Raw genomic sequence first — 9,703 nt, forward strand, 5'->3', positions numbered from 1 at the left:
ACAGTGTGTGCTTCAAGATGATCCTCGACAGAAGAGAAGGAGGCAGATATTTACGAGTGAAACAGGAAAAATATCAAGAACCAGACCGTCTCGTTCTTGTTGAGGAAAATGTATGCATCACTGTTGTTTCAGCTTCACTTGAATGGTAATATATACATGAGGGTCACCACTGGGACACTGCTGTGAAGCCAATAAAGTGAAATAGACGAAATTAAAGACGAAAAGTGAAATGTCACAGTTGCTTGTTAATTAAAAAGGAACTCATACTGTAATTGTGAGGGCATGCGTGTTCCCAAAAGACGAGAAACCAGTTTCTCTTGTTCTTGTTAACAGGAAAATAAAGGTTGGCACTGAGGCTGCTCCCATTCCAAATAAACATGCCTATAATCGATGTGTCCATGTTGCTGATTTATAGTGTGCCACTTATTTCAGGCCAAGAAAAACAGAAGGGCTGTGCCAGTCTAACTACATTTTAGCAGACAGACAAATTGGAAAAAAAGCCAAATATGACAACATAATGAGGCAAGATGAGCAGGAAGGTTGCATCACAATATACATGGGAAAGTGTGTGTGTGTGTGTGTGTGTGTGTGTGTGTGTGTGTGTGTGTGTGTGTGTGTGTGTGTGTGTGTGTGTGTGAATCCCCTCATGAATTTTGTATAGGGGATAAATGTAGGCCAGGGATTGGGGTTGTGTACACGGAGGCTTAATGACAGGATCCTGGAGGGATGGCACATCAGTCAAGCGGAACTGACAAGACAAGCACACACACACACACCTGCTGTGTATTACACAACTTTCCATCACTTTCCCATAATTTAGCGCTGAAAACAAAACAAGAGCTGGGAACAGAGCATCGGACCAAGATTGCAGCCTCGAGCACTTGTCACACTCGGGCTGCGGCTTGGCCTCAATTGGCCGGCAAAGTTCTCAAGGCAGCACAGTGTCATAGGAGGGTGTGTGTGTGTGTGTGTGTGTGTGTGTGTGTGAAACCATATATCCTTTAGTTCCACAGCACATTCCCAAGGCGCTTTTTTTTTTGTTTAGCTTCATATGGGATACTGAGCCAGCGATTGAGAGAGATTTCGAGGAAAGACAGATAAGAAAACAGCTGAGTGATATCAGCTGAGCTCAGCACGGCCGCAGAAGCATTTTGGTGGCGGGTTTGGATGCCACGAGGGCGCCAGATATCGAGGCTACGTGTTATTTGAAAGCCGCTTTGAGTTCTACACTTAAATAAACTCCCCTATCACAGGAAGAGTGGCCATTTTTGCGGGGTGTTTGTCCTCCTCCTCTCCCACAGACCTGTGGTTGAAGTTGGCCAGGCAGCCGCTGTTGGCATTCCACACTGACCCTCGAGTAGCGGGCCTGAGGTTCACGGGTAAACAGACGAACCGTTTGGTTTGCTGGGCTGCCTGAGGGGCCTGTCTCACCCTCTCGCTGTGCGTCTCCCGTCCCTCGCCTTTGTTTTCAGCCGTATCCTCAGTTGGCCTCTCTGTTAATTCAGACCTACCTGACAGTGCTGACTAAAACCTTCTGGGTTTACTATCAGTCCTGCTCGGCGACAAGCTCAGCTCTCTAAACACACACTGGACGCTAATCTGCAACAGATGGGAGACGGACCCGGGGAGGAAGTAGTATAAAAAAGGATATACGGTATATTTATACCCCTCTGAACCAAACGATAGGGTTTCAGTGAAGTTCCAGGCAAAGCTGGAGGAGGGTTGTAATGATGTGCATGGCGGCGGCTCTCGAGGGGCTTAACTGGACATATTACTCGGCGATATAAGCTGCCCGTCCACAACCAGATGTCTGAGCATCCCTGAGGGGGATTCTTGAGAGTTTTCTTCTCTGATGGGAGCGCACTCCCATTCACACACTCCTAAAAAGACATATGCAGTGTTGAATAAACAAAAACATGTGCGATTCGATGAAAACACACAAACATACCCCCGCACATGTTGGATTTCACGGGTGGCTGGTTAGAGATAATGAACGCTTAAGCCCCCCCGGTTTACTGTCTGGCTTTCGAGGTCATTAGAGTAAACACAAAAGACATTTATTTACTAGCTCATTAATGCAAGTGGCAATTTAAGCTCACTTTCACAGGCAGGGGAAAAAAACAGGAATGGATGAATCTCACAGCCCTGAAACCCATACAACAGTCAAATCACTGTTTGTATTGGTTTTGCAAAGAGCACTCGGGAAGCCCCGAGCTTTCATCAGCTAATCACTGTGGTGCGTATCTGTTACATCCTCCCTCTCAGGGAGATGAAGTCGTCCTGGCTGAGGGATACGCCGCCGCTTGATTACTCGCCACAAGTCGGAAGCTTGTTTAAGGAGGAAAAGATTATTAAAAGATGGTATACCTCTTGTAAGAAAGTGCAGGTTTCCCTTTGAGGAGACGTTTACCGTCCAGGAACGTCTGGTTTGAGCATAATAACCACTGACATATTATTGCCTTTTCAAGCTGATATTACAAATTTACACATCAAAGACATACAACACAACATTAACTTTCATTTGGAGTTGAGTTTTGGCCACTTGGAAAATATTAGCTACCTCTGCCAAGGAGGTTGTGTTCTCCCCTTTCCATTTGTTTGTTTGAGAACAACGTTAAGTAAAACTACAACACAGATTTCCACACAAAGAGGTTAATCCAGGATCTTTTTTCCACTTTAACATACCGAGATATGGAGTTTTACATTTTTATCTATTTTCCCATAGAATCATTCATTAAACTTGATGAAAAAAGGCCCATTTATGTTACTGATTGATTCGGCTTGAATGATATTAGTCATTTCATCTACTTTAACTCTAAAAATATTGATTATTGCAACTTCAATGACAAATTTCTACTGAGAACACGACTCATGTGAGTTCTCAAGCACGAGTGAATGTGCAACTTTTAGCGAATTTGGTGAAAATCCTGTAATTCCCCCCAACCTCACTTATACAGTGTTTATCATAACAGCCAATTTCCTGACTCCGGTTTGGCATCAGATTGGCTGGAGCCATTTCCCCCCCTGGATGGATTAAGAGCCTGGTGTTCCTCTGGGACAACACGCAGATACAGTGACAGATAGGGCATGTCCCTCAGAGACCTCTGCGGAGACAGACGACCACCCAGCAGCCAAGGTTTTGGGGAAAGTTTAAATATACGTTTCAGTGTAGATATTTCCTTTTCAAATAGTGCAACCTATATTTTCACAAAGCTAAAAAAAATAATCTCTGCCTCATCTGCTTCTGTTTTAATAAGCAGACTGACAGTGACAGATTTATGAGAGCATCCTGTGCCATGTGAGGTGAAACGGCAAAAGAAGACCCTTTATACAACCTGTTCAAAGCTGTAACGTTGGGCCTTTATTCTGCCTCGCCGTTCTGTACAAAAGGTACAACCAGTGAATGGATGTCGCATTGTTCCAGCTCTACGCCGGCAGCGTAGAGCTGGACTGTACAGATCATACTGCACTGTAAAACACGTCATTATGTACAAGAGAGCTTGGCATGGCAGATCAGAAGCCGACGGTGTTGTGTTACACATCGCGCCTCTGATTCCAGAAAGCCGGCACACTATCTAACATCACCAGCATTAATTCCAGCTTTGCTCCAGTGTGAACAAGCAAACCGAAATAATGAGAGGTCTTCTTCACGGCATCATAGCGGGATCTCAGTTTAAAAAAGGGATAAAGAAGGGAGGCTGGTTAAAGGAAGGGAAAGGAAGGGAAAGGAGAAGACTGTCTCTGATTAGAGTTGAGACGTTCGGCTCAGGAGTTGGTCTCAGCCTCCGGAACACAATGTCCAACACATGAGACCACATGAGACCAATTTAAGACGGGAGGACTGAAGCCAAGTCATGTTTTCCTGAGGCATGCATCGAAGATCCTGATCCCAGACTCGCACATAAAGAAGTTCCCCCTACATACATTCACTTTGGAGTATTTATGAACAATTGCAGTTTTATCGCTCTTTAAATGAAGTTATATTTCCCCCCATGATGGCTCGATAACTGCTTTCTGTCAAAATGAGTAAACGTTGCTTACGTTTTAAAGGGACATTTTTCAAAATGTTTATATGATACAAACGGCTGCAAGTTAAACTGTTTTCATGGAACGGGGCTGTGTTTCGATCACACTCACGATTGCATGCCATAAAAATGTCAGCTTTTCACTATCAACAGAAAGATTCTTTTTTTTTGGTACCGGTGCAAAGGATGCATTATAATGCTCTCTCATCGGTTTAGAAAAGGGTGGGAGAGAAAACATGAACCCACCAAACAGTAAAAGACGTTTTCAGACATGGAAAATGTCCGGAACATGCAGGAAGCTGGACATGACAATAATTCCACTGCGGAAATCACGTTTTTGGTTTGCAGCACACAGATACCAGCCCCCTCGCTCGCAAAATCTTCCTGCTGTTTTCTCACTCTGACATTTTCTGGACATTTTACTTGGGAGGAAAGGTTCTAGGAAATGCCCAGAGCAGCTGACCCGGACATTGGCATTCTCAGATAAAACCCCTCTGGAAAATTTCTGGAAAACCTCCAGACTTCAGTGCATATCTGAAAGCAGCTAAACTGTGAAACACAATCACGAGAAGTGGACGTCGAAGGTTTTCACATCACTCCGGCAATAATCTGAGTGATGTAGAACCCGAGAAAAACCCCAAATCTGTTATGGAGACCTTTTATGTTTTACCCAATCAAAAACAAAACTGAAGGCTATCATTTGTGTTGCGCCTCAGGGTGGTCATTTGACTGGGAGTAATTATGTGGTTGTTCCTGTCTTCCTATACGAGACTGCCGTGCTTCTATCTATACTGTTTACCTTTCCTTGAGCTTTAAAGCCTTTTAATTATTATCATCTAATAATCGTCGCCTTTAATGTCTCCATAGCTACCGTGGCTGGCGACTGGCAGTGTCTGGGCAGATGTGTGTGTGTATGTGTGTGGCTGTATTCATCATCAAATAGAGCTGTGTGTATGGGTAATTAAGTTGGTGCCAAATTGACTCTCACTTGCAGGCACGAGTCGGGAACTTTCAACAACACCTCGCTCTTTGCATCGCTTCGCAGAGTGCTGCGGGCGACTTGATTTCAGCGGCAAGTTTTGACACAGAAACAGGAGTGCAGCTCCCTCCCAGAGTCCATTACTCAGTGTCTGATAGTCTGCCTAAGCCCTGTATTACTTTTCCTCCCCACAAGCTGACCATAATACCAGGCTTGTGGAGCCAGTGCGGCCCGCAGGCTTCGCTCTGAAACCACTCAATGAGCTCAAGGATCACGATTAGCGTTCGCACATCAAGGGTCTGCCCCCCCCGCCGCCGCCCCGTCCCCGAACACACACACACACATTCACACACTGCACCCTTCACCCCCTCGGCACAGCGATGGTTTGTGGTTACTGTGAGCCAACACACATTTATAAGCAATATAAGCTTCTCTTTCACCATTTATAGAGCAATATTTCTTTCAAAAATAAATCACATGACCAAAAAACTCACTTTACCTTGACACGTAGTGAAAAAGCCAAAACTATTTCAATGCAGGGCTGCAGCTAATGATTATTTTCATTATTAATTAACCTCTTGATTCATTACTCTGTTCATAAAGGTGCTATATAAATAAAGTTTATTTTTATTTTGTCTGTAACGTTGTTTTATATTTTTTATATTTTATTACTTCACAATTTGATTGTGTACAGTATATGTGTGTGTGTATATACATGTTTGACTTATTCTGTTTTAATGAATGGGGGGAAGAGGAAAAACAAAGGTTTGCTCCTATATTTTTGTATATACCTAGTGTTTGTATCCTAATTATATAAACTAATGAATAAGGATTTGGATGATGCACCTGATAGCCTGTAGAACCGGGTGGTTCCAGTCTAAAACTATAATTATTATATTTCTGTTCTTCCAAGAAAACGTTCTGTTTTTCATTGTGCACTGATTCTTCTGTTAAGCGACTGGCACTTCACTGTTTGGCCCCTCACACACACACAACTACAGGGGATGGCTGCTTGGCAAGCAAATGTGTGTGTGTGAGGGTGTGTTTCCTATGGTTTGGAACCACTCGCGCAACCCCACACTCGATTTATTCCAGTTTGACAGCACAAACTTGCCTGTGTGTGCACATGCTGGTCTGAGCCGTACAGACATAACAGTGTTGACTTGGATGGAGGCCTCACGCTTTCTGTTTTTACACACACACACACACACATACATAAATGTCACATTAATGTTTATGTTTCTTATTAGTTCCATTTATTTATTCTGCTGCCAAATCTTTGCTCCAACTCAAACACAAGATATCTGCAAATACTGCAGGACTCCCACTGATCCAGAATCAGCCAGCAGCAAACAATCCCACATGTATACACCATTAGTTTCTGGTTATAATTTTATGGACTGTAAATTTGTGAAAATGCTCCAAAACACTGTAAATCAGTGGCAGGTCGTGGAGTTTTCTGTATGAAGGGCCATAAAGGGGCCATAGTTTACAAAGGGCCCAATTATATGTCCAACATCAATGTGTACGTCTTGATTCAGTAAGGTTCACATTAACACATTCCTCTATAGCTTTGATTCAAAGCCACACATCTAATTGTCAAAATTTACGAACAAATTAAACAGAGGACTGGGGCACTTCAGGAGTTAATCAGATTTCAGCTAGGGCCAGTGCCCCCTGGCCCCATCCCTAGAGACACCCCTGCTGTGTATTAATTATTGAGGGGGACAGAGCCATTACATTTAGCAAACCAGGATTTAAGCTTCCCATTAAGAAGTTGCAAAATTAGTCTTCGTGCTATTTTAAATCCTGTTAATCTCCTTTTTGGATTGAGTCTTCAACAACAGTTTCACTGCAGTGATCATATGAGGTGTTTAAGTGGCGAGGCCAGAGGCTCTAAATCTAGAGCACCGTTGGTCGCTGAAGCAGAAAAAAGGTTTTCCAGGAGAGAGTCCAACAATATCAAAACAATCTCCAGGCTGGATTTCCTCTCTGGCACTCAAACCCCCGCTGGAGGATGAGAATCTGGGCTGCACATGAGAAAGCACGAAGATGTGTCATCGAAAAGATAGCGAAAAATGTGTCTGTTGGTTTAGAAATCAACCATAAACAAAAAAAGAAAGAAATGAAGCAGAAAGTCATGATCCATCATCCTCTTCTTCTACCAAAGCCAGACTCATAATTCTGTGACGCTACATGTCCAGTCCAGAAACCTGAAAGGTCGTCTCTTCAAGATCTGCGTCATCAGCCAAAGCATTTTCACTTTGACGTGTTTAAACAGAGAATCTAACTTTATACCCTGGTTCGCATTTGTTCTGCCAGTAACCCCCCGAAAATCTGAACATGCAGGACGCAGGACATGATGGGTAAATTCAGCTGCGGACATCAAAATTCGGTATCAGTCATGTTGGCAGGGCTGTCTGCTAAATTTTACACTGCACCTGCCTGTCAGGACATTTGCGTTTTCACATACGGCCCTTAAGAACAATTTCTGGAAAATGTCTGGAGTATATAAAATAAGCTAAGCAGCAGCTACCTCTACCTTCATTGTTAATTTACAGACACAAGAGTGGCATCAATGTTCTTCTATATAAAAAGTTCACGTTGAACAATTTCTTTAATTTAATACTGTTGCACACGTGTTACTGTTGACGTGTAAAATATGCAGCTTCTGAATTAGAAGCACAGAATCTATCACGTAGACGTCAAACATACCGATCACCTCAGCTACTGCCTGACTTGATTCTCCCTTGTGGTCCAAATGGCTGACCAATTAACAGCAGCTTAACTCCTGAGCCCAAACACCTATCACACACACACACACACACACACACAAATGCATGACCACAAGCAGAGTCAGAAATGCAGATGCACTAAAGAACACAAATGTGTGTACGCAAAGTAACATAAGCACTTCCACTCGGTACCACACACAGACACACACACACACAGATATGTACTCATTAACAAAGGCTTAGCATTGCAGCATGTATACCCCCAGCACAGTCTGGCCTCCCACAGAGGGGGAACACACCTCATGTCACCTGATCCTTGGCTGCACTGATCCTGGATCAGCAAAAACTGCCCGGCAGTCTTTGATTGCTGGCACAGGGTGCTTTAATACATCCTCAGCATAGACATGTTTAGTTTGAGCTCCAGATTAGATTGAATAAAATGTTGTTAACAAAGCTAAAGATTTATTATTTATTTGTTTTAAATAACTCTCACCTAGGATGCTTTTGAGTATTTGCACAAAAAAAAAAAAATCATGAACTTCCACCAATGCAAAAACACAAGAAGATCCCAAAGGCTGCAGCTCTCACTCACTGCAGCATCTCCACCAACCTCCCCAACCGCTAGGTGCCACCACTGGCTTCAGTACAGATCATACTGCACTGTAAAACACGTCATGATGTACAGGGCTCATGATCAGTGCTCAAACATTCTTCTTGGGCCTTTTTAAAAACTCATTTACAAACTACTTGTGCACAAAGAGGCCAATACAATGCGTGCAACTGAAGAAAAAAGCAAGTTACACCTGTTTTAAATGTGGATTTAATTCTTCAGTGTGATTTGAATATGAGAAAACGCTTTACTTCTGTGTGGCTTCACTCTGTAATGTTTTCTGTGGATCTGGGGCTGTGGTCTGTCAACGCTGATGTGATTCTGAGGAGCTCGTAAAAGAGAGAGAGAGAGAGAGAGAGAGAGAGAGAGAGAGAGAGAGAGAGAGAGAGAGAGAGAGAGAGACAGAGAGAGAGAGAGAGGGGGGACCACCTGAGTGACAAGCAACAGCTGAGTCCACACATCTGGAGACCAAAATGCAACCCCCCATTAAGTGCGTCTTTACGCACAAGAGCGCGCACACACATTCCCCCCGGACGCAGCCACAGATTCCCTTTTTTTCACTCTTCTCCTTCAGGGAAAACGTGTCATCGAGTCTCAACCACCTCTCTCCTTCTCGTTTCCCTGTGTCTGCCCTTAAACTCGTGGAGAGACGAACTATTTCCCTTTTCTGACGCAGGAATATTCCAAAAAAAGATTCAGGCAAACAAGCCTCTCTACACAAAGTTTTTCTTTTCTAAATCACAAATGTATAAGACACAAACAGCTTCATGCAGTTTAAGCGCAAGGTTGGAACATTTCTACAGAAAACAAGAGGAGCAGCCCTGTGCCAAACCCGGAGCACTCACCTCTCAGAGGACACAACTTGATCCAGGAGTCGGATAATCGAATAATTCCGTTTATCCAAAAATAGTATCACGACTGTAGCGGTGGTGGAGGAAGAGACATCCAGCAAACACAACACGCACCTCACTGGATGTACAGGAGTGATTTCAGTGCATGATCGCGGACACACACACACACACGCAGCGATGAGACGAACACCAGGGCTGAGCGCTGCGCAGCTCTGGCACCAAGTTAAAGCGTCGTAGAAATGACATTAGCGCTGCTGTGCGCCTATTGGCTTAAACTCAAAGTCGCCCCCCCCCTCACTCCCTCCCTCCCCTACACACATACACACACACAGGCCTCCCCCTCTGCTCACTACAGTGAATTTTATATACATCCACCCCGTGAGTTTTATGGAGGCATGACTAAAAAGCAGTGGCTGATCTAGGATCTTTCTAAATCAGGGGTCATAAAGGGGCCCACAATTTAGGGCCGAGTCCAACATCCATGCCCAATTCCTGATTCAGTA

General features: G+C 43.9%; 1 protein-coding gene across 1 annotated transcript in view; it reads right to left on the bottom strand.

Moving 5' to 3' along the window:
* Positions 1–9,423, bottom strand: part of LOC117757692 (prickle-like protein 1) — a 28,113-nt gene extending 18,690 nt beyond the window's left edge. Inside the window, exon 1 of the mRNA XM_034579066.1 lies at positions 9,195–9,423. The gene's annotated coding sequence lies outside the window, so the exon portion shown is untranslated. The remainder of the gene's footprint in view (positions 1–9,194) is intronic.
* Between the last annotated feature and the right edge of the window lie 280 nt (positions 9,424–9,703).

The sequence above is a fragment of the Hippoglossus hippoglossus genome, chromosome 23 (genome assembly GCF_009819705.1).
Source record: "Hippoglossus hippoglossus isolate fHipHip1 chromosome 23, fHipHip1.pri, whole genome shotgun sequence".
In the NCBI taxonomy this organism is placed as follows: Eukaryota; Metazoa; Chordata; class Actinopteri; order Pleuronectiformes; family Pleuronectidae; genus Hippoglossus; species Hippoglossus hippoglossus.